A 26,265-nucleotide genomic window follows, 5' to 3' on the forward strand; every position below is an offset into this window, starting at 1 on the left:
TAGTCAGCCATGGGCGTTAGGTCAGCATTTTGTAGATGGGCAAAATAATGGTTGTTTGACTCGGGGAATTTAATGTTATTCTCTTTAAAAGGTTCGGATCCGTAGGTCATTTGCATCTTTAACATGTTTCAAGCATGCATATCCATTTTTTAAAACATGAGTAGAAAAATCTCTTTCTTATAAAATTCCGAGCTATTAGGGTTCAACTAGTGGTATTTCCAAAACTTGGTTAACAGAATGTTTTTGTTCATTTGTGGTGTGTGAATAAATTTTCTTCACTTACATTTTTTATTTCTTTTAATTCTTTCCATACATAAACTCTAAAATTTTCATTTTGTGGTTATCCATTTGCCTTATCTCTTTTTTTTTATGAGATGAAGGTAAAGTGAAAACTGAAGTTTTGATTTAAGAAAAAAATATACATCTAAAATGAAAATGCACAATGCACAAATGTAGGGAGAGATAATTCCAAAAAGTGTCCATAATTTTTAGGGATTGTAAACTCTTTTTAGTTTTTATATATCAGGTTCTGCAATCGTCAGAAAAAGGGGGTAGCGGGGGATTTTTAACTGAGTGTTGACTCCCAATCAATAAGTCATTCCATACAAAAATATCGCCCGTTGCACATGATAAATCACTTTACAGTCATCTATGATCGTTAGGTCCCAATTTCTAAATTGGCAAAATAATGGCATGTTTGAATCTGGTAAATATCCCACCGCATGTTCACTTGGGAATTTAAAGTTACTCTCTTTAAAATTTTAGCATCCTTAGGTCATTTGCATCTCTAACATGTTTCAACCATGTATATCCATTTTTTAAAACGTGGGTAGAAAAATATCTTTCTCATAAAATTCCGAGCTATAAGGGTTGAACTAGTGGAATTTCCCAAACTTGGATAACAACACTTTCGTGTTCATTTGTGGTGTGTAAATAAATTTCTTTTACTTAAATTTGTTATTTCTTTAAATTCTTTCCAAACAAAAGCTCTAAAATTTTCATTTTGTTGAGATGTATTTGGCTTTTATCTCTTTTTTTGTTTACGAGATGAAAAGAAAAGTAAAAAATGAAGTGTTGATTTAAGAAAAAAGTATACATCTAAAATGGAAATGCACATTGCGGAAATGTAGAGAGAGATAATTCCAAAAAGTGTATGTCAGGTTTAGCAATCGTCGGGAAAAGGGGGAGGCAGGGGATTTTTAAATGAGTGTTGACTCCCAATCCATAAGTCATTCCTTACAAAAATACAGCCTGTTACGGATGATAAATCACTTTACAGTCATCTATGATCGTTAGGTCAGCTTTTTGTAAATGGACAAAATAATGGCTTATTTGACTCAAGTAAATATCCCACCACACGTTCACTTGGGATTTTAATGTTATTTTATTTAATAGGTTCGGATCCATAGGTCATTTGCATCTTTAACATGTTTCAAGCATGCATATCCATTTTTTGAAACATGTGTAGAAAAATCTGTTTGTTATAAAATTTCGAGCTATTAGGGTTTAACTAGTGGAATTTCCCAAACTTGGATAACAAAACTTTTGTGTTCATTTGTGGTGTGTGAATAAATTTTCTTTACTTACATTTGTTATTGTATTAAATTCCTACCACATATAAATTCAAAAATTTTCATTTTGTTGTGATCTATTTGCCTTTTGTCCTTTTTTTGTTTACGAGATGAAGGGAAAGTGAAAACTCAAGTTTTGATTTAAGAAAAAAGCATAGATCTAAAATGGAAATGCACAATGCACAAATGTACAGAGAGATAATTCAAAAAAGTGTCTGTAATTTTTAGGTATTGTAAACTATTTTTAGTTTTTATATATCTGGTTCTGCAATCGTCGGGAAAAGGGGGAGGCAGCAGATTTTTAATTGAGTGTTAACTCGCAATCCATAAGTCATTCCTTAAAAAAATATAGCCCGTTACGCAAGATAAATCACTTTACTGTCATCTATGATCGTTAGGTGAGCTTTTTGTAAATGGGCAAAATAATGGCTTGTTTGACTTGGGTAAATATCCCACCGCACGTTCACTTAGGAATTTAATGTTATTCTCTTTAAAAGGAATTGATCCATCGGTCATTTGCATCTTTAACATGTTTGAAGCATGGATATCCATTTTTTAAAACATGAGTAGAAAATCTCTTTGTTATAAAACTTCAAGCTATTAGGGTTCAACTAGTCAAATTACCCAAACTTGGATAACAAAACTTTTGTATTCATATGTCATGTGTAAATAAATTTTCTTTACTTCCATTTGTTATTGCTTTAAATTCTTTCCTTACATAAACTCTAAAATTTTCATTTTGTAGTGAGATATTTGCCTTTTATCTTTTTTCTTTTACTAGATGAAGGGAAAGTGAAAACTCATGTTTTCATTTAAGAAAAAACTATACCTCAAAAATTTAAATGCACAATGCTCAAATGAAGAGAGAGATAATTCCAAAAATTGTCTGTAATTTTTTGGGACTGTAAACTCTTTTTAGTTTTTATATTTCAAGTTTTGTAATCGTCGAGAGCAGGGGGAGGCGGGGAATTTTAAAACTGAGTGTTGACTCCCAATCCAAAAGTCATTCCATACAAAAATATATCTTGTTACTCACGATAAATCACTTTTACAGTCATCTATGATCGTTAGGTCAGCTTTTTTTAAATGGGCAAAATAATGGCTTGTTTGACTCATGTAAATATCCCACAGCTCGTTCACTTGGGAATTTAATGTTATTCTCTTTAAAAGGTTTGGATCCATTGGTCATTTGCATCTTTAACATGTTTCAAGAATGCATATCCATTTTTTAAACTTGTGTAGAAAAATCTCTTTCTCATAAAATTCTGAGCTATTAGGGCTGAACTAGTGGAATTTCCCGAACTTGGATAACAAAACTTTTGTGTTCATTTGTGGTGTGTAAATAAATATTTTTTTCTTACATTTGTTATTGATTTAAATTCTTTCCATACATAAACTCTGAAAGTTTCATTTTGTTGTGATCTATTTGCCTTTTATCTCTTTTTTTGTTTACGTGATGATGGGAAAGTGAGAACTCAAGTTTTGATTTAAGAAAAAAGTATACGTCAAAATGGAAACGCACAATGCAAAAATGTAGAGAGAGATAATTCAAAAAAGTGTCTGTAAGTTTTAGAAATTGTAAACTCTTTATAGTTTTTATATATCAGGTTCTGCAATACTCGGGAAATAGGGGAGGCGAGGGATTTTCAAACTGAGTGTTGACTCCCAATCGATAAGTCGTTCTTTACAAAAATATAGCCTGTTACGCATGATAAATCATTTTACAGCCAGGTATGATCGTTAGGTCAGCTTTTTGTAAATGGGAAAAATAATGGATTGTTTGACTCGGGTAAATATCCCACCGTACATTCACTTGGGAATTTAATGTTATTCTATTTAAAAGGTTTGGATCCCTAAGTCGTTTGCATCTTTAACATGTTTCAAGCATTCATATCCATTTTTTAAAACATGTGTAGAAAAATCTCTTTCTTATAAAATTCCGAGCTATTAGGGTTGAACTAGTGGAATTTTCCAGACATGGATAACAAGACTTTTTTGTTCATTTGTGGTGTGTGAATAAATTTTCTTTTCTAAAATTTATTATTGCTTTAAATTCTTCCCATCCATAAACTCTAAAATTTTCATTTTGTTGTGATCTATTTTCCTTTTATCTCTGTTTTTGTTTACGAGATGATGGGAAAGAGTAAACTCAAGTTTTGATTTAAGAAAATATACACATCTAAAATGGATATGAACAATCCACAAATGTCGAGGGAGATAATTTCAAAAAGTGTCTATAATTTTTACGGATTGTAAACTTTTTTTAGTTTTTATATATCAGGTTCTACAATCATCGGGAAAAGGCGGAAGCGGGGGATTTTTAACTGAGTCTTGACTCCCAATCCATAAGTCGTTCCTTACTAAAATATAGCTTGTTACATAGGATAAATCACTTTATTGTCATCTATGATCGTTAGGTCGGCTTTTTGTAAATGGGCAAAATAATGGATTGTTTGACTCTGGTAAATATCCCACCGCACGTTCACTTGGGAATTTAATGTTATTCTGTTTAAAAAGTTTGGATCCAAAGGTCATTTGCATCTTTAACATGTTTCAAGCATCATATGCATTTTTTAAAACATGTGAAGAAAAATCTCTTTCTTATAAAACTCCCAGCTATTAGGGTTGAACTAGTGGAATTTCCCAAACTTGGATAACAAAACTTTTGTGTTCATTTGTGGTGTGTCAATAAATTTTATTTGCTGGCATTTTTTATTGCTTAAATTCTTTCCATACATAAACTCTAAAATTTCAATTTTGTTGTGAACTATTTGCCTTTTATCTCTTTTTCTATTTAGGAGATGAAGGGAAAGTGAAAACTCAAGTTTTGATTTAAGAAAAAAGTTTACATCTAAAATTAGAATGCAGAATGAACAAATATACGGAGAGATAATTCCAAAAAGTGTTTGTAAGTTTTTGGGATTGTAAACTCTTTCATGTTTTTATCTATCAGCTTTTGCAAACGTCGGGAAAGGGGGAGGCAGGGGAATTTTAACTGAGTGTTGACTCCCAATCCATAAGTCATTCCATAAAAAAATATAGCACGTTACGCATGATAAAACACTTTACAATATTCTATGATTGTTAGGACAATTTTTGTAAATGGGCAAAATAATAGCTTGTTAGACCTGGGTAATTATCCCACAGCACGTTCACTTCGGAATTTAATGTTATTCTCTTTAAAAGGTTAGGATCCGTAGGTCATTTACATCTTTAACGAGTTTCAAGCATGCATATCCATTTTTTAAAAATGTGTAAAAATTATAACATTTTGAGCCATTAGGGTCAAACTAGTGGAATTTCACAAACTTGGATAAAAAAACTTTTGTGTTCATTTGTGGTATGTGAATAAATTTTATTTTCTTACATTTTTATTACTTTAAATTCTTTCCATACATAAACTCTAAAATTTTAAGTTTGTTGTGATCTCTTTGCTTTTTATCTCTTTTTTTGTTTACGAGATTAAGGGAAAGAGAAAACACAAGTTTTCATTTATGAAAAAGGTATACATCTAAAATGGAAGTGCACAATGCACAAATGTATAGAGAGATAATTCAAAAAAGTGTCTATAATTTTTAGGGATTGTAAACTCATTGTAGTTTTTATATATCAGGTTCAGCAATCGTTGGGAAAAGGGGGAGGTGAGGGATTTTTAACTGAGTGTTGACTCTAAATCCATAAGTCATTCTTTACAAGAAAAATAGCCAGTTATGCATGATAAATCACTTTACAATCAGCTATGATAGTTAGGTCAGCTTGTAAATGGGCAAAATAATTGCTTGTTTGACTCTTGTAAATATCCCACAGCATGTTCACAAGGGAATTTAATGTTATTCTCTTTAAAAGGTGTGGATCCAAGGGTCATTTGCATCTTTAACCTGTTTCAAGAATGCATATCCATTTTTAAAACATGTGTAGAAAAATCTCTTTCTTATAAAATTCCGAGCTATTAGGGTTGTACAAGTGGAATTTCAAAAACTTGGATAACAAAACTTTTGTGTTCATTTGTGGTGAGTGAATAAATTTTCTTTAATTTCATTTGTTATTGCTTTAAATTCTTTCCATACATAAACTCTAAAGTTTTCATTTTGTTGTGATCTATTTTCCTTTTATTTCTTTTTTCATTTTCGAGATGATACGAAAGTGAAAACTCAAGTTTTTATTTAAGAAAAAAGTACGCATCTAAAATGGAAATTCACAATGCACAAATGTATAGAGAGATTATTCCAAAAAGAGTATGTAATTTTTAGGGATTGTAAACTCTTATTAATTTTTATATATAAGGTTATGCCATCGTCGGGAAAAGGGGGAGGCGTGGGATTCATAACTGAGTCTTGACTCCCAATCCATAAGTCATTCCTTATAAAAATATATCGCATTACGCATGATAAATCACTTTACAATCATCTATGATCGTTAGGTCTGCTTTTTGTAAAAGGGGAAAATAATGGCTTGTTTGACTCAGGTAAATATCCCACCGTACGTTCACTTTGGCATTTAATGTTATTCTCTTTAAAAGGTTTGGATCCATCGGTCATTTGCATCTTTAACATGTTTCAAGCATGCATATCCATTTTTTAAAATATGCGTAGAAAAATCACTTTCTTATAAAATTCCTAGCTACTAGGGTAAACTAGTGGAATTTCCCAAACTTGGATAACAAAACTTTTGTGTTCATTTGTGGTATGTGAATCAATTTTCTTTACTTACATTTGTTATTGCTTGAAATTCTTTCCATACATCAACTCTAACATTTTCATTTTGTTGTGAACTATTTTGCTTTTATCACTTTTTTTGTTCACGGGATGAAGGGAAAGTGAAAACTCAAGTTTTGATTTAAGAAAAAAGTATACATCTAAAATGGAAATGCACAATGCACCAATGTAGAGAGAAATAATTCCAAAAACCCTCTGTAATTTTTAGGGATTGTAAATTCTTTATAGTTTTTACATATTTGGTTATGCAATCGTCGGGAAAAGGGGGAGGCAGGGGATTTTTAACTGAGTGTTGACTCCCATTCCATAAGTCATTCCTTAAAAAAATATAGCCCGTTACGCATGATAAATCACTTTACAATTATCTATAATCGTTAGGTGATCTTTTTGTAAATGGGCAAAATAATGGCTGGTTTGACTCGGGTAAATATCCCACCGCACGATCACTTTGGAATTTAATGTTATTCTCTTTAAAAGGTTTGGATCCATAGGTCTTTTGCATATTTAACATGTTTCAAGCATGGATATCTATTTTTTAAAACATGCATAGAAAAATCTCTTTCTTATAAAATTTTGAGGTATTTGGGTTGAATTAGTGGAATTTCCAAAACTTGGATAACAAAACTTTTGTGTTCATTTGTGGTGTCTGAATAAATTTTCTTTACTTACATTTGTTATTTCTTTAAATTCTTCCCACATATAAACTCTAAAATTTTCATTCTGTTGTGATCTATTTGCCTTTTGTCTCTTTTTTTGTATACGAGAAGAAGGGAAAGTGAAAACTTAAGTTTGTATTTATGAAAAAAGTGTACATCTAAAATTAAAATGCACAATGCACAAATGCAGAGAGAGATAATTACAAAAAGTATCTGTATTTTTTAGGCATTGTATACACTTTTTAGTTTTTATATATCAGGTTTTGCAATCGACGTGAAAAGGGGGAGGCGGGGGATTTTTAACTGAATGTTGACTCCCAATCCATTAGTCATTCGGTAGAAAAATATAGCCCATTACCCATGATAAATCACTCATCTATGATCGTTAGGTCAATTTTTGTAAATGGGCATAATATAGGCTAGTTTGACTCGGGTAAATATCCCACCGTACGTTCACTTGGGAATTTAAGTTATTCTCTTTAAAAGGTTTGGATCTATAGGACATTTGCATCTTTAACATTTTGCAAGCATCCATATCCTTTTATTAAAACATGTGTAGATAAATATGTTTCTTATAAAATTCGGAGCTATTAGGGATGAGCTAGTGGAATTCCCAAACATGGATAATAAAATTTTTGTGTTCATTTGTGGTGTGTGAATAAATTATTTTTACTTTCATTTGTTGTTGCATTAAATTATTTCCAAACATAAACTCTAAAATTTTAATTTTGTAGTGATTTATTTAATTTTTATCTCTTTTTTTGTTTACGAGATGTCTTTCTTATAAAATTCCGAGCTATTGGGGTTGAACTAGTGGAATTTCCCAAACTTGGATAAAAAAACTTTTATGTTAATTTGTGGTGTGTGAAAAAATTTTGTTTACTTACATTAGTTATTGCTTTAAATTCTTTCCATACATAAACTCTAAAAGTTTTATTTTGTTGTGACCTATTCGCCTTTTATCTCTTTTTTTGTTTACGTGATGATGAGAAAGTGAAAACTCAAGTTTTGATTTAAAAAAAAAGTATACATCAAAATGGAAATGCACAATGCACAAATGTAGAGAGAGATAATTCAAAAAAGTGTCAGTAATTTTTAGGGATTGTAAACTCTTTATAGTTTTTATATATCAAGTTCTTCAATAGTCGGGAAATGGGGGAGGTGAGGGATTATTAAATTGAGTGTTGAATTCCAATCGATAAGTCATTCTTTACAAAAATATTGCCCGTTACGCATGATAAATCACTTTACAACCATGTATGATCGTTCGGTCAGCTTTTTGTAAATGGGCAAAATAATGGCTTATTTGACTTGAGTAAATATCGCACCGTACATTCACTTGGGAATTTAATGTTATTCTATATAAAAAGTTTGGATCCCTAAGTCATTTGCATCTTTAACATGATTCAAGCATTCATATCCATTTTTTAAAACATGTGTAGAAAAATCTCTTTCTTATAAAATTTCGAGCTATTAGGGTTGAACTAGTGGAATTTTCCAGACATGGATAACAAAACTTTTTTGTTCATTTGTGGTGTGTGAATAAATTTTCTTTTCTAAAATTTGTTATTTCTTTAAATTCTTCCCATACCTAAACTCAAATATTTTCATTTTGTTGTGATCTATTTTTCTTTTATCTCTTTTTTTGTTTACGAGATGATGGGAAAGAGAAAACTCAAGTTTTGATTTAAGAAAATAGTACACATCTAAAATGGAAATGAACAATGCACAAATGTCAAGAGAGATAATTCTAAAAAGTTTTTGTAATTTTTAGGTATTGTAAACTCTTTTTAGTTTTCATATATCAGGTTGTACAATCGTCGGGAAAAGGCGGAGGCGGGGGATTTTTAACTGAGTGTTGACCCCCAATCCATAAGTCATTCCTTACTAAAATATAGCCCGTTACGTAGGATAAATCACTTTATAGTCATCTACGATCATTAGGTCTGCTTTTTGTAAATGGGCAAAATAATGGATTGTTTGACTTTGGGAAATATCTCACCGCACGTTCACTTGGGAATTTAATGTTATTCTGTTTAAAAGGATTGGATCCAAAGGTCATTTGCATCTTTAACATGTTTCAAGTGTGCATATCCATTTTTTAAAACATGTGAAGAAAAATCTCTTTCTTATAAAATTCCGAGCTATTAGGGTTGAACTACAGGTATTTCCCAAACTTGGATAACAAAACTTTTGTGTTCATTTGTGGTGTGTCGATAAATTTTATTTGCTGATATTTTTTATTGCTTTAAATTCTTTCCATACATAAACTCTAAAATTTCAATTTTGTTGTGATCTATTTGCCTTTTATCTCTTTTTTTTACGAGATGAAGGGAAAATGAAAACTCAAGTTTTGATTTAAGAATAAAGTATACATCTAAAATTAAAATGCAGAATGAACAAATATGGAGTGAGATAATTCCAAAAAGTGTCTTTAATTTTTAGGGATTGTAAAGTGGTTTTAGTTTTTTATATCAGGTTCTGCAATCGTCAGGAAAAGGGGGAGGCGGGGGATTTTTAACTGAGTGTTGACTCCCAATTCATAAGTCGTTCCTTACAAAAATATAGCCCGTTACGCATGATAAATCACTTTACAATCGTCAATGATCTTTATGTCAGTTTTTAGTAAATGGACAAAATTATGGCTTGTTTGACTAGGGTAAATATCACGCCGCATGATCACTTGGGAATTTAATGTTATTCTTTTAAAAAGGTGTGGATCCATAAGTCATTTGCATCTTTCTTATAAAAATTTGAACCATTAGGGTTGAACTTGTGGAATTTCACAAACTTGGATAACAAAACTATTGTGTTCATTTGTGGTATGTGAATGAATTTTCTTTTCTTACATTTGTTATTACTATAAATTCTTACTATACATAAACTCTACAATTTTAAATTTGTTGTGGTCTGTTTGCATTTGATCTCTTTTTTTTGTATATGAGATGAAGGGAAAGTGAAAACACAAGTTTTGATTTAAGAAAAAGGTATACATCTAAAATGGAAGTTCACAATGCACAAATGTATAGAGAGATAATTCGAAAAAGTGTCTATAATTTTTAGGGATTGTAAACTCATTGTAGTTTTTATATATCAGGTTCTGCAATCGTCGAGAAAAGGGGGAGTCGGGGGATTTTTAACTGAGTGTTGACACCTAATCCATAAGTCATTCTTTAAAAAAAATAGCCCTTTATACATGATAAATCACTTTACAATCACCTATGATCGTTAGGTCAGCTTTTTGTAAATGGGCAAAATAATGGCTTGTTTGACTCTTGTAAATATCCCACCACACTTGGTAATTTAATGTTATTCTCTTTAATAGGTTTGGATCCAAGGGTCATTTGCATCTTTAACATGTTTCAAGAATGCATATCCATTTTGTAAAACATGTGTAGAAAAATCTCTTTCATATAAAATTCCGAGCTATTAGGGTTGTACTAGTGGAATTTCCCAAACTTGGATAACAAAACTTTTGTGTTCATTTGTGGTGGGTGAAAAATTTTCTTTAATTTCATTTGTTATTGCTTTAAATTCTTTCCATACATAAACTCTAAAATTTTCATTTTATTGTGATCTAATTTCCTTTTATTTCTTTTTTTTTTTTTTGAGATGAATGGAAAGTGAAAACTCAAGTTTTGATTTATGAGAAAAGTATGCATCTAAAATGGAAATGCACAATACACAACTGTATAGAGAGATTATTCCACAAAGAGTATGTAATTTTTAAGGATTGTAAACTCTTTTTAATTTTTATACATAAGGTTCTACCATCATGGGGAAAAGGGGGAGGCGTGGGATTCTTAACTGAGTGTTGACTCCCAATCCATAAGTCATTCCTTAAAAAAATATACCCCATTACGCATGATAAATCACTTTACAATCATCTATGATCGTTAGGTCTGCTTATTATAAAAGGGAAAAATATTGAGTTCTTTGACTCATGTAAATATCCCACCGCACGTTAACTTCAGAATTTAATGTTATTCTCTTTAACAGGTTTAGATCCAAGGGTCATTTGCATCTTTAACTTTTTTCAAGAATGCATATCCATTTTTTAAAACATGTGTAGAAAAATCTCTTTCTTATAAAATTCCGAGCTATTAGGGTTGTACTAGTGGAATTTCCCAAACTTGGATAACAAAACTTTTGTGTTCATTTGTGGTGAGTGAATAAATTTTCCTTAATTTCATTTTTTATTGCTTTAAATTTTTTCCATACATAAACTCTAAAATTTTCATTTTATTGTGACCTCTTTTCCTTTTTTTTTTTTTTTTTTTTTACGAGATGAAGGGAAAGTGAAAACTCAAGTTTTGATTTAAGAAAAAAGTATGCATCTAAAATGAAAATGCACAATGCACAAATGTATAGAGAGATTATTCCAAAAAAAGTATGTAATTTTTAAGGATTGTAAACTCTTTTTAATTTTTATATATAAGATTCTGCCATCGTCGGGAAAAGGGGGAGGCGTGGGATTCTTAACTGAGTGTTGACTCCCAATCCATAAGTCATTCCTTAAAAAAATATAGCCCTTTACGCATGATAAATCACTTTACAATCATCTATGATCGTTAGGTTTGCTTTTTATAAAAGGGGAAAATATTGGCTTGTTCGACTCATGTAAATATCCCACCGCACATTCACTTGGCAATTTAATGTTATTCTCTTTAAAAGGTTTGGATCCATAGGTCATTTGCATCTTTACATGTTTCAAGCATGCATATCCATTTTTTAAAACATGAGTAGAAAAATCACTTTCTTATAAAATTCTTAGCTATCGGGGTAAACTAGTGGAATTTCCCAAACTTGGATAACAAAACTTGTGTGTTCATTTGTGGTGTGTGAATCAAATTTCTTTTCTTACATTTATTAATGCTTTAAATTCTTTCCATACATAAACTCTAACATTTTCATTTTGTTGTGAACTATTTTGTTTTTATCACTTTTTTTGTTTACGGGATGAAGGGAAAATGAAATCTCAAGTTTTGATTTAAGAAAAAAGTATACATCTAAAATGGAAATGCACAATGCACCAATTTAGAGAGAGATAATTCCAAAAAGTGTCTGTAAGTTTTAGGAATTGTAAATTCTTTTTAGTTTTTAGTATTTGGTTATGCAATCATCGGAAAAAGGGGGAGGCAGGGGATTTTTAACTGAGTGTTGACTCCCAATCCATAAGTCATTTCTTAAAAAAATTTAGCCCGTTGCGCATGATAAATCCCTTTACAATCATCTACGATCGTTAAGTCATCTTTTTGTAAATCGGCAAAATAATGGCTTGTTTGACTAGTGTAAATATCCCACCACACGTTCACTTGGGAATTTAATGTTATTCTCTTTAAAAGGTTTGGATCCATAGGTCTTTTGCATCTTTAACATGTTTCATGCATGGATATCTATTTTTTAAAACATGCGTACAAATATTTCTTTCTTATAAAATTTTGAGCTATTTGAGTTGAACTAGTGGAATTTCAAAAACATGGATAACAAAAATTTTGTGTTCATTTGTGGTGTCTGAATAATTTTTTTTTACTTACATTTGTTATTGCTTTAAATTCTTCCCATACATAAACTCTAAAATTTTCATTCTGTTGTGATCTATTTGCCTTTTGTCTCTTTTTTTGTACACGAGATGAAGGCAAAGTGAAAACTCAAGTTTGTATTTATGAAAAAAGTGTACATCTAAAATGGAAATGCACAATGCACAAATGCAGAGAGAGATAATTACAAAAAGTGTTTGTATTTTTTAGGCATTATATACTCTTTTTAGTTTTTATATATGAAGTTCTTCAATCGTCGTGAAAAAGGGGAGGCGGAGGATTTTTAACGGAATGTTGACTCGCAATCCATAAGTCATTCCGTAGAAAAATATAGCCCATTACACATGATAAATCACTTTACAATCATCAATGATCGTTTGGTCAGTTTTTGTAAATGGGCACAATATTGGCTTGTTTGACTCGGGTAAATATCCCACTGGCCGTTCACTTGGGAATTTAACTTATTCTCTTTAAAAGGTTTGGATCCTTAGGACATTTCCATCTTTAACATGTTGCAAGCATCCATATCATTTTTTTAAAACATCCATAGATAAATATGTTTCTTATAAAATTCCGAGCTATTATGGTTGAGCTAGTGGAATTCCCAAACTTGGATAATAAATTTTTTGTGTTCATTTGTGGTGTGTGAATAAATTATCTTTACTTTCATTTGTTGTTACTTTAAATTCTTTCCATACATAAACTCTAAAATTTTAATTTTGGATCTATTTGCTTTTTATCTCTTTTTTGGTTTACGAGAATAAGGGAAAGTGAAAACACAAGTTTTGATTTAAGAAAAAGGTAAAAATCTAAAATGGAAGTGCACAATGCACAAATGTATAGAGAGATAATTTGAAAAAGTGTCTAGAATTTTTAGGGATTCTAAACTCATTTTAGTTTTTATATATCAGCTTCCGCAATCGTCAGGAAAAGGGGGAGGCAGGGGTTTTTTAACAGAGTGTTCACTCCCAATACATAAGTCATTCCTTACAAAAATATAGCCTATTACGTATGATAAATCACTTTACAAGCATCTATAATCGTTAGGTCTGCTATTTGTAAAAGGGGAAAATAATGGTTTGTTTGACTCGGGTAGATATCCCACCGCACGTTCACTTGGGAATTTAATGTTATTCTCTTTAAAAGGTTTGGATCCATAGGTCATTTGCATCTTTAACATGTTTCAATCATGCATATCCATTTTTTAAAACATGTGTAGAAAAATCTATTTCTCATAAAATTCTGAGCTATAAGGGGTGAACTTGTGGAATTTCTCAAACTTGGATAACGAAACTTTTGTGTTCATTTGTTGTGTGTGTATAAATTTTCTTTACTTAAATTTGTCATTGCTTTAAATTTTATCCATACATAAACTCTAAAAGTTTCAATTTGTTGTGACTTACTTGCCTTTTATCTCTTTTTTTGTTTACGAGATGAAGGGAAATTGAAAACTCAAGTTTTTCTTTAAGAAAAATGTATACATCTAAAATAGAAATCCACAATGCACAAATGTAGAGAGAGATAATTCAAAAAAGTGTATGTAATTTTTAGGGATTGTAAACTATTTTTAGTTATTATATATATGGTTCTGCAATCGTCGGGAAAAGAGGGAGGCGGGGGATTTTTAACTGAGTGTTGACACCCAATCCATAAAGTCATTCCCTAAAAAAATAAAGCCCGTTACATAGGATAAATCACTTTACAGTCATCTATGGTCGTTCAATCAGCTTTTTGTAAATGGGAAAAATAATTTCTTGTGTGACTCGAGTAAATATCCCTTCGCACGTTCACTTGGGAATTTAATGTTATTCTCTTTAAAAAGTTTGTATACATAGGTCATTTTATCTTTAACATGTTTCACGCATGCTTATCTATTTTTTAAAAAATGAGTAGAAAAATCTCTTTCTTATAAAATTCCCAGCTATTAGGGTTTAACTAGTCGAATTTCCCAAACTTGGATAACAAAATTTTTGTGTTCATTTGTGGTGTGTGAATAAATTTTATTTACTTAAATTTTTTATTGCTTTAAATTATTTCCATACATAAACTTTAAAATTTTCATTTTGTGGTGATCTATTTGCCTTTTATCTCTTTTTTTTGTTTACGAGATGAAGGTAAAGTGAAAAATCAAGTTTTGATTTAAGAAAAAAGTATACATCTAAAATGGAAATCCACAATGCACAAATGTGGAGAGAGATAATTCCAAAAAATTTCTATAATTTTTAGGGATAGTAAACTCTTTTTAGTTATTATATATCAGGTTCTGCAATCATCGGGAAAAAAGGGAGGCAGGGTATTTTAACTGAGTGTTGACTTCCAATCCATAAGTCATTCCTTACAAAAATATAGCCCATTATCCACGATAAATCACTTTACAGTCATCTATGATCGTTTGGTCAGCTTTTTGTAAATGGGCAAAATAATGGCTTGTTTGCTCGGGTACGTTCACTTGGGAATTTAATGTTATTCTCTTTAAATGGTTTGGATCCATAGGTCATGTGCAACTTTAACATGTTTCAAGCATGCATATCCATTGTTTAAAACATGTGTAGAGAAATCGCTTTCTTATAAAATTCTGAGCTATTAGGGTTAAATTAGTGGAATTTCCAAAAGTTGGATAACAAAACCTTTGTGTTATTTGTGGTGTGTGAATAAACCTTCCGTACTTATATTTTTCTTTGCTTTAAATTCATTTTTTTGTGATCTTTTTGCCTTTTATCTCTTTTTTTGTTTAAGAGATGATGGGAAAGTGAAAACTAATGTATTGATTTAAGAAAAAAGAATACATAAAAAATGGAAATGCACAATCCACAAATGTAGAGAGAGATAATTCCAAAAAATATATGTAATTTTTAGGGATAGTGAACTCTTTTTAGTTTTTATATATCTGGTTCTACAATCGTCAGGAAAAGGGGGAGGCGGGGGATATATAACAGAGTGTTGACACCCAATCCATTAAGTCATTCCTTACAAAAATAAAGCCCACTACGCAGGATAAATCACTTTATAGTCATCTATGGTCGTTAGGTCAGCATTTTGTAGATGGGCAAAATAATGGTTGTTTGACTCGGGTAAATATCCCACCGCACGTTCATTTGGGAATTTAATGTTATTCTGTTTAAAAGGTTTGGATCCGCAGGTCATTTGCATCTTTAACATGTTTCAAACATGCATATCCATTTTTAAAAACATGAGTAGAAAAATCTCTTTCTTATCAAATTCCGAGCTATTAGGGTTCAACTAGTGGTATTTCCCAAACTTGGATAACAAAATTTTTGTGTTCATTTGTGGTGTGTGAATAAATTTTCTTTACTTACATTTGTTATTTCTTTAAATTCTTTTCATACATAAACTCTAAAATTTTTATTTTGTGGTTATCTATTTACCTTATCTCTTTTTTTTGTTAACGAGATGAAGGTAAAGTGAAAACTGAAGTTTTGATTTAAGAAAAAAGTATACATCTAAAATGGAAATGCACAATGCACAAATGTAGGGAGAGATAATTCCAAAAAGTGTCAATAATTTTTAGGGATTGTAAACTATTTTTAGTTTTTATATATCAGGTTCTGCAATCGTCAGAGAAAGTGGGTGGCAGGGGATTTTTACCTGAGTGTTGACTCCCAATCAATAAGTCATTCCATACAAAAATATTGCCCGTTACACATGATAAATCACTTTACGGTCATCTATGATCGTTAGGTCACCAATTTCTAAATGGGAAAAATAATGGCATGTTTGACTTGGTAAATATCCTACTGCACGTTCACTTGGGAATTTAATGTTATTCTCTTTAAAATTTTTGCATCCTTAGGTCATTTGCATCTCTAACATGTTTCAAGCATGAACATCCATTTTTTAAAACGTGCATAGAAAAATCTCTTTCTTATAAAATTCCAAGCTATAAGGGTTGAACTAGTGAAATTTCCCAAACTTGGATAACAACACTTTTGTGTTCATTTGTGGTATGTGAAAAAATTTTTTTTACTTAAATTTGTTATTTCTTTAAACTCTTTCCATACATAAACTCTAAAATTTTCATTTTGTTGAGATGTATTTGCCTTTTATCTCTTTTTTTGTTTATGAGATGAAAAGAAAAGTGTAAAATCAAGTGTTGATTTAAGAAAAAAGAATACATCTAAAATGAAAATGCACAATGTGCAAATGTAGAGAGAGATAATTTCAAAAAGTGTATGTAATTTTTAGGGATTGTCAACTGGTTTTAGTTTTTATATATCAGGTTCCGCAATCGTCGGGAAAACGGGGAGGCGGGGGATTTTTAAATGAGTGTTGACACCTGATCCATAAGTCATTACTTACAAAAATACAGCCTGTTATGCATGATAAATCACTTGACGGTCATCTATGATCGTTAGGTCAGGTTTTTGTAAATGGACAAAATAATAGCTTGTTTGACTCAAGTAAATATCCCACCACACGTTCACTTGGGATTTTAATGTTATTTTATTTAATAGGTTTGGATCCATAAGTCATTTGCATCTTTAACCAGTTTTAAGCATGCATATCCATTTTTTGAAACATGTGTAGAAAAATCTCTTTCTTATAAAATTTAGAGCTATTAGGGTTTAACTAGTGGAATTTCCCAAACTTGGATAACAAAAATTTTGTGTTCATTTGTGGTGTGTGAATAAATTTTATTTACTTACATTTGTTATTGAAATAAATTCTTTCCATACATCAACTCTTGAATTTTCATTTTGTTGTGATCTATTTGCCTGTTATATCTTTTTATGTTTACAAGATGAAGAGAAAGTGAAAACTCAAGTTTTGATTTAAGAAACAAGTATACATCTAAAATGGAAATGCACAATGCACAAATGTAGAGAGAGATAATTCCAAAAAGTTTATGTAATTTTTAGGGATTGTAAACTCTTGTTAGTTTTTAATCTATATGGTTCTCCGATCGTCGGGAAATGGGGGAGGCGGGGGATTTTTAACTGAGTGTTGACTCCCAATCCATAAGTCATTCCTTAAAAAACTATAGCCCGTTAGGCATGATAAATATCTTTTCAATCATCTAGGATCATTAGGTCAGCTTTTTGTAAATGGGCAAAATAATGGTTTGTTTGACTCGGGTAAATATCCCACCGCACGTTCACTTGGGAATTTAAAGTTATTCTCTTTAAAAGGTTTGTATCCAAAGGTCATTTGCATCTTTAACATGTTTCAAGCATGCCTATACATTTTTTAAAACATGTGTAGAAAAATCTCTTTGTTATAAAATTCCAAGCTATTAGGGTTGAACTAGTTTAATATCCAAAATTTGGATAAAAAAACTTTTTTGTTCATTTGTGGTATGTGAATAAAATTCTCTTTACTTACATTTTTTATTGCTTTAAATTCAATTCTTACATAAACTCTAAAATTTTCATTTTGTTGTGATCTATTTGTCTTTTATCTCTTTTTTTGTTTACAAGATGAAGGGAAAGTGAAAACTCCAAGTTTTGATTAAAGAAAAGAGTATACATATAATATGGAAATGCACATTGCACAAATGTTGAGAGAGATAATTCCAAAAATTGTATGTAATTTTTAAGGATTGTAAACTCTTTTTAGTTTTTTATATATCAGGTTTTCCAATCGTCGGGAAAAGGGGGAGGCGGGGGATTTTTTAATTGAGTGTTGGTTCCCAATCCATAAGTCATTCCTTACAAAAATATAGTCCGTTACACATGATAAATCACTTTACAATCATCTCTGATCGTTTGTTAAGCTTTTTGTAAATGGGCGAAATAATGGCTTGTTTGACTCGGGTAAATATCCCACCGCTCGTGCACTTGGGAATTTAAAGTTATTCTCTTTTAAAAGGTTTGGATTCATAGGTCAATCGCATCTTTAACAAGTTTCAAGCATGCATATCCATTTTTTAAAACATGTGTAGCACAATCTCTTTCTAATAAAATTTTGAGCTATTAGGGTTGAATTAGTAGAATTTTCCTAAACTCGGATAACAAAACTTTTGTGTTCATTTTTTGTGTGTGAATAAATTTTATTTTCTTGCATTTGTTATTGCTTTAAATTCTTTCCATAGCTAAAATCTAAAATTTTCATTTTGTTGTGATCTATTTGCATTTTTTCTAGTTTTTTCTTTACGAGATGAAGGGAAAATGAAAACTCAAGTTTCTATTTAAGAAAAAAGTATACATCTAAAATGGAAATGCACGATATAAAAATGTAGAGAGAGATAATTCCAAAAAGTGTCTCTAATTTTTAGGGATTGTAAACTCCTTTTTAGTTTTTATATATCAGGTTCTGCAATCATTGGGAAAAGGGGAGTCGGGGGATTTTTAACTGAGTGTTGACTCCCAATCCATAAGTCATTCCTTACAAAAAATATAGCCCGTTACGCACGATAAATCACTTTACAATCATCTATGATCATCAGGCCTGCTTTTTGTAAATGGGCCAAATAATGGCTTGTTTCACTCGTGTAAATATCCCACTGCACATTCACTTGGGAATTTAATGTTATTATCTTTAAAAGGTTTGGATCAATAGGTCATTTGCATCTTTAACATGTATAGAAAAATATCTTTCTTATAAAATTCCGAGCTATTAAGGTTGAACTAGTGGAATTTCCCAAACTTGGATAAGAAAACTTTTGTGTTCATTTGTGGTGTGTGAATAAATTTTCTTTACTTAAGTTTGTTATTGCTTTAAATTCATTCCTTACATAAACTCTAAAATTTTCATTTTGTTGTGATCTATTTGCCTCTAATCTCTTTTTTTTTACGAGAAGAATGGAAAATGAAAACTCAAGTTTTGATTTTAGAAAAAAGTATACATCTGAAATGGAAATACACAATGCACAAATGAGGAGAGAGATAATTCTAAAAAATGTCTATAATTTTTAGGGATTTTAAACTCTTTTTAGTTTTTTATTTATCAGGTTCTGCTATTGTCAGGAAAAGGGGAGGCAAGGGATTTTTAATTAAGTGTTAACTCCCAATCCATATGTCATTCCTTACAAAAATATAGCCCATTACGCATTATAAATCACTTTAGAATCATCTATGATCGTAAGGTCAGCTTTTAGTAAATGGGTAAAATAATGGCCTGTTTGACTCGGGTAAATATCCCATCGCACGTTCACTTGGGAATGTAAATTTATTCTCTTTAAAAGGTTTGGATCCATAGGTCATTTGCATCTTTAACATGTTTCGAAAATGCATATCCAATTTTTAAAACATGTGTGGAAAAATTTCTTTCTGATAAAATTCTGAGCTATTGTGGTTGAGCTAGTGGAATTTCCCAAACTTGGATAACAAAACTTTTGTGTTCATTTGTGGTGTGTGAATAAATTTTCTTTACTTACATTTGTTATTGCATTAAATTCTTTCCATACATAAACTCTTGAATTTTCATTTTGTTGTGATCTATTAGCCTTTTATCTCTTTTTTTGTTTACGAGATGAAGGTAAAATGAAAACTCAAGTTTTGACTTTAGATAAACATATACATCTAAAATAGAAATGCACAATGCACAAATGTAGAGAGAGATAATTCCAAAAAGTGTCTGTAATTTTTAGCGATTGTAAACTCTTGTTATTTTTTTATATTTGAGGTTTTGCAATCATCGGGAAAAGGGGGAGGTGGGAAAAATTTAACTGAGTGTTGACTCCCAATCCATAAGTCATTTCTTACAAAAATATAGCCCATTACTCATGATAAATATCTTTTCAACCATCTATGATCGTTAGGTCAGCTTTTTGTAAATGGGCAAAATAATGGCTTGTTTGACTCGGGTAAATATCCCATGGTACGTTCACTTCGGAATTTAATGTTATTCTCTTTAAAAGGCTTGGATCCATAGGTGATTTGCATCTTTAACTTGTTTCAAGCATGCATATCCATTTTTTAAAACATGTGTAGAAAAATCTCTTTCTTAAAAAATTCCGAGCTTAAGGTTGAACTAGTGGAATATCCCAAACTTGGATAACAAAAGTTTTGTATTCATTTGTGGTGGGTAAATAAATTTTCTTTAGTTACATTTGTTATTGCTTTAAATTCATTCCTTACATAAACTCTAAAATTTTCATTTTGTTGTGATCTATTTGCCTTTTATCACTTTTTTTGTTTACGAGATGAAGGCAAAGTGATAATTCAAGTTTTGATTTAAGAAAAGAGTATACATATAAAATGTAAATGCACAATGGACAAATTTTGAGAGAGATAATTCCAAAATGTGTCTGAAATTTTTAAGGATAGTAAACTCTTTTTACTTTTTTATATATCAGGATCTGGAATCGTCGGGAAAAGGGGGTGGTGGGGGATTTTTAATTGAGTGTTGGCTCCCAATCCATAAGTCATTCCTTAAAAAAATAGCCCATTACACATGATAAATTACTTTACAATCACCGATGATCATTTGATCTCTTTTTTGTAAATGGGCAAAATAATGGCTTATTTGGCGCGGGTAAATATCCCACCGCTCGTTCACTTGGGAATTTAAATTTATTATCTTTAAAAAGATTTTGATCCACATGTCATTTGCATCTTTGACAAGTTTCAAGCATGCATATCCATTTTTTTAAAAATGTGTAGAAAAATCTGTTTCTTATAAAATTTCGAGCTATTAGGGTTGAACTAGTGGAATTTCCCAAACTTGGATAACAAAACTTTTGTGTTCATTTTTGGTGTGTGAATAAAATTTTCTTTACTTCATTTGTTATTGCTTTAAATTCATTCGTTACATAAACTCTAAAATTTTCATTTTGTTGTGATCTATTTGCCTTTAATCTATTTTTTTGTTTACGAGATGAAGGGAAAGTGAAAACTCAAGTTTAGATTTAAGAAAAGAGTATACATATAAAATGTAAATGCACAATGAAAAAATGTTGAGAGGGATAATTCCAAAAAGTGTATGTAATTTTTAAGGATTGTAAACTCTTTTTATTTTTTTATATATCAGGATCTGCAATCGTCGGGAAAAGGGGGAGGCGGGGGATTTTTAATTGAGTGTTGCCTCCCAATCCATAAGTCATTCCCTACAAAAATATTGCCCATTACGCTTGATAAATCAATTTACAATCATCTATGATCGTTTGATCAGCATTTTGTAAATGGGCAAAATAATGGCTTGTTTGACTCGGGTAACTATCCCACCGCTCGTTCACTGGGGAATTTAAAGTTATTCTCTTTTAAAAGGATTAGATCCATAGGTCATTTGCATCTTTAACATGTTTCAAGCATGCATATCCATTTTTGAAAACATGTATAGAAAAATCTCTTTCTTTAAAAATTCGGAGCTATTAGGGTTGAACTAGTGGAATTTCCCAAACTTGGATAACAAAACTTTTGTGTTCATTTGTGGTTTGTGTATAAATTTTATTTGCTTAGATTTGTTATTGCTTTAAATTCTTTCCATGCATAAACTCTTGAATTTTCATTTTGTTGTGATCTATTTGCCTTTTATCTCATTTTCGTTTTACGAGATGAAAGGAAAGTGAAAACTCATGTTTTGATTTAAGAAAAAAGTGTACATGTAAAAAGTAAATGCACAATGCACAAATATAGAGAGAGATAATTCCAAAAAGTGTCTGTAATTTTTAGGGGTTGTAAACTCTTGTCAGTTTTTTATATATGAGGTTCTACTATAGTCGGGAAAAGGGGGAGGCGGGGGACTTTTACCTGAGTGTTGACTCCCAATCCATAAAGCATTTCTTACAAAAATATAGCCCGTTACACATGATAAATATCTTTTCAATCATCTATGATCGTTAGGTCAGCTTTTTATAAATGGGAAAAATAATGGATTGTTTGACTCAAGTAAATATCCCACCGCACGTTCTCTTAGGAATTTAATGTTATTCTCATTAAAAGGTTTGGATCCATAGGTCATTTGCATCTTTAACATGTTTCAAGCATGCATATCCATTTTTTAAAACATGTGTAGAAAAATCTTTTTCTTACAAAATTCAGAGCTATTAGGGTTGACTTAGTGGAATTTCCCAAACTTGGATAACAAAATTTTTGTGTTAATTGTGGTGTTGGAATAAATTTTGTTTACTTACATTTGTTATTGCTTTAAATTCTTTCCTTACATAAACTCTAAAATTTCCTCTATTTACCTTTTATCTCTTTTTTTGTTTATGAGATGACGGGAAAGTGAAAACTCAAGTTTTGATTTAAGAAAAAAGTATACATATAAAAAGAAAATGCACAATGCACAAATTTAGAGAGAGAAAATTCCAAAAACTGTTAGTAATTTTTAGGGATTGTAAACTCTTTTTAGTTTTTTATATATCAGGTTCTGAAATTGTCAGGAAAGGGGAGGCGGGGGATTTTTAACTAAGTGTTGACTCCCAATCCATAAGTCATTCCTTAGAAAAATATACCCGTTACGCATGATAAATCACTTTGCAATCATCAATGACCGTTAGGTCAACCTTTTGTAAATGGGCAAAATAATGGCTTGTTTGACTCGGGTAAATATCCCACCGCACGTTCACTTGGGAATTTAAAGTTATTCTCTTCTAAAAGTTTTGGATCCATATGTCATTTGCATCTTCAACATGTTTCTAGCAAGCATATCCATTTTTAAAAACATGAATAGAATAATCTCCTTCTGATAAAATTCTGAGCTATTAGGGTTGAACTATTGGAATTTTTCCAAACTTGGATAACAATACTTTTGTGTTCATTTGTGGTGTGCAAATAAATTTTCTTTACTTTTATTTGTTATTGCTTCAAATTCTTTCCTTACATAAACTCTAAAATTTTCATTTTCTTGTGATCCATTGCCTTTTTTCTCTTTTTTTGTTTGCGAGATGATTGGGAAGTGAAAAATAAAGTTTTATTTAAGAAAAAAATTTTCATCTAAAATGCAAATACACAATGCACAAATGTAGAGAGAGATAATTCAAAAAAGTATCTGTAATTTTGAGGAATTGTAAATGCTTTTTAGTTTTTATATATCAGGTTCTGCAATCGTCGGGTAAAGGGGGAGTCGGGGGACTTTTAACTAAGTGTTGACTCCAATTCCATAAGTCATTCCTTAAAAAACATATAGCCCGTTACGCATGATCAATCACTTTACAATCATCTATGATCGTTAGGTCAGTTTTTTGTAAATGGGCAAAATAATGGTTTGTTTCACTCCGGTAAATTTCCCACTGCATGTTCACTCGTGAATTTAATGTTATTATCTTTAAAAGGTTTGGATCCCTAAGTCATTTGCATCTTTAACATGTTTCAAACATGCATATCCATTTTTTAAAACATGTGTAGAAAAATTTCTTTCTAAAAAAATTCCAAGCTATTAGGGTTCACTTAGTGGAATTTCCCAAACTTGCATAACAAAACTTTTGTGTTCATGTGTGGTGTGTGAATAAATTTTCTTTACTAACATTTTTTATTGCTTTAAATTCTTTCCATTAATAAACTCTAAAATTTTCATTTTCTTGTGATCTAATAGCCTTTCATCTACTTTATTGTTTACGAGATGAAGGGAAAGTGAAAAATCAAGTTTTGATTTATGAAAAAAGAACACATCTAAAATGGAAATGCACAATGGACAAAAGTAGCGAGAGATAATTTTCGAAACTCTTTTTAGTTTTTTATATATCAGGTTCTGCAATCGTCAAGAAAAAGGGAAGGCGGGGGATTTTTAACTGAGTGTTGACTTCCAATCCATAAGTCATTCCTTACAAAAATATAGCCCTCTACACATGATAAATCACTTTACAATCATCTATGATTGTTAGGTTTGTTTTTTGTAAATGTGCAAAATAATGGCTAGTTTGGCTTGTGTAAATATCCCACCGCACGTTCACTTGGGAATTTAATGTTATTATCCTTAAAAGGTTTGGATCCATAGGTCATTTGCATCTTTAACATGTTTCAAGCATGAATATCCATTTTTTAAAACCTATGTAGAAAAGTCTCTTTTTTATTAAATTCCGAGCTATTTGGGTTGAACTAGTGGAATTGCCAAAAGTTGATTAAAAAAAACTTTTGTGTTCATTTGTGGTGTGTGAATAAATTTTATTTTCTTACATTTGTTATTTCTTTAAATTCTTTCCATACGTAAAATCTAAAATTTTCATTTTGTTGTGATCTATTTGCCTTTTATCTCTTTTTTTGTTTACGAGATGAGGGAAAGTGAAAACTCAATTTTTGATTTAAGAAAAAAGTATACATATAAAATGGAAATGGACAATGCACAAATGTAGAGAGAGATAATTCCAAAAAGTGTCTGTAAATTTTAGGGATTGTAAACTCTTTTTAGTTTTTTATATATTAGGTTCTGCAATCGTCGGGAAAAAGGTGAGGCGGGGGTTTTTTAATTCAGTGTGGACTCCCAATCCATAAGTCATTCCTTTCAAAAAATATAGCCTGTTACACATGATAAATCACTTTACAATCATCTATGATCGTTGGGTCAGCTTTTTGTAAATGGGCAAAATAATGGCTTGTTTGACTTGGGTAAATATCCCACCGCACGTTCACTTGGGAATTTATTGTTATTCTGTTTAAAAGGTTTGGATCCATAGGTCATTTGCATCTTTAACCTATTTCAAGGATGCTTATACATTTTTTAAAACATGTGTAGAAAAATCTCTTTCTTATAAAATGTCGAGCTATTTGGGTTGAACTAGTGGAATTTCCTAAACTTGGATAACAAAACTTTTGTGTTCATTTGTGGTGTGTGAATAAATTTTTTTTACTTACATTTTTTTTCCTTTAAATTCTTTCCATACATAAACTCTAAAATTTTCATATTGTTGTGATCTAATTGCTTTTTATCTCTTTTATTGTTTAAGAGATCAAGGGAAAGTGAAAACTCAAGTTTTGATTTAAGAAAAAACTATACATCTAAAATAGAAATGCAAAAATGCACATATGTAGAGAGAGATAATTCAAAAAAGTATCAGTAATTTTAAGAGATTGTATGCTCTTTTTAGTTTTTATATATCGGGTTCTAAAATCGTCGGGAAAAGGGGGAGGCGGGGAATTTTTAACTTAGTGTTGACTCCCAATCCATAAGTCATTCCATACACAAATATAGCCCGTTACGCATGAAAAATCACTTTACAATCATCTATGATCGTTAGGTCAGCTTTTCGTAAATGGGCAAAATAATGACTTGTTTGACTCGAGTAAATATACCACCGCACGTTCATTTGAGAATTTAATGTTATTCTCTTTAAAAGGTTTGGATCCATAGGTCATTCACATATTTAACATGTTTCAAGCATGCATATCCATTTTTTAAAATATGCGTAGAAAAATCTCTTTCTTATAAAATTCTGAGCTATTAGGATTGAACTAATGGAATTTCCCAAACTTGGATAGAAAAACTTTTGTGTTCATTTTTGGTGTGTGAATAAATATTCTTTACTTACAAATGTTATTGCTTTAAATTATTTCCATACATAAAATCTAAAATTTTCATTTTGTAGTGATCCATTTGCCTTTTATCTTACCTTTTTTTTTACGAGATGAAAGGAAAGTGAAAACTGATGTTTTGATTTAAGAAAAAAGTGTACATCTAAAATGGAAATGCACAATGCACAAATGTAGAAAGAGATAATTCCCAAAAGTGTCTGTAATTTTTAGTAATGTAAACTATTTTTAGTTTTTTATATATCAGGTTCTGCAAGCGTCGGAAGGGGATGGCGAGGGATTTTAGCTAAGTGTTGACTCCCAATCCAAAAGTCATTCTTTACATAAATATAGCCCGTTACGCATGATAAATCACTTTACAATCATCTATGATCATTTGGTCAGCTTTTTGTAAATGGGCAAAGTAATGGCTAGTTTGA

The sequence above is a fragment of the Aristolochia californica genome, unplaced genomic scaffold (assembly GCF_029961685.1).
Source record: "Aristolochia californica isolate CCGP_79_NKW_82.1479 unplaced genomic scaffold, dmAriCali1.0.hap1 SCAF_5, whole genome shotgun sequence".
In the NCBI taxonomy this organism is placed as follows: domain Eukaryota; kingdom Viridiplantae; phylum Streptophyta; class Magnoliopsida; order Piperales; family Aristolochiaceae; genus Aristolochia; species Aristolochia californica.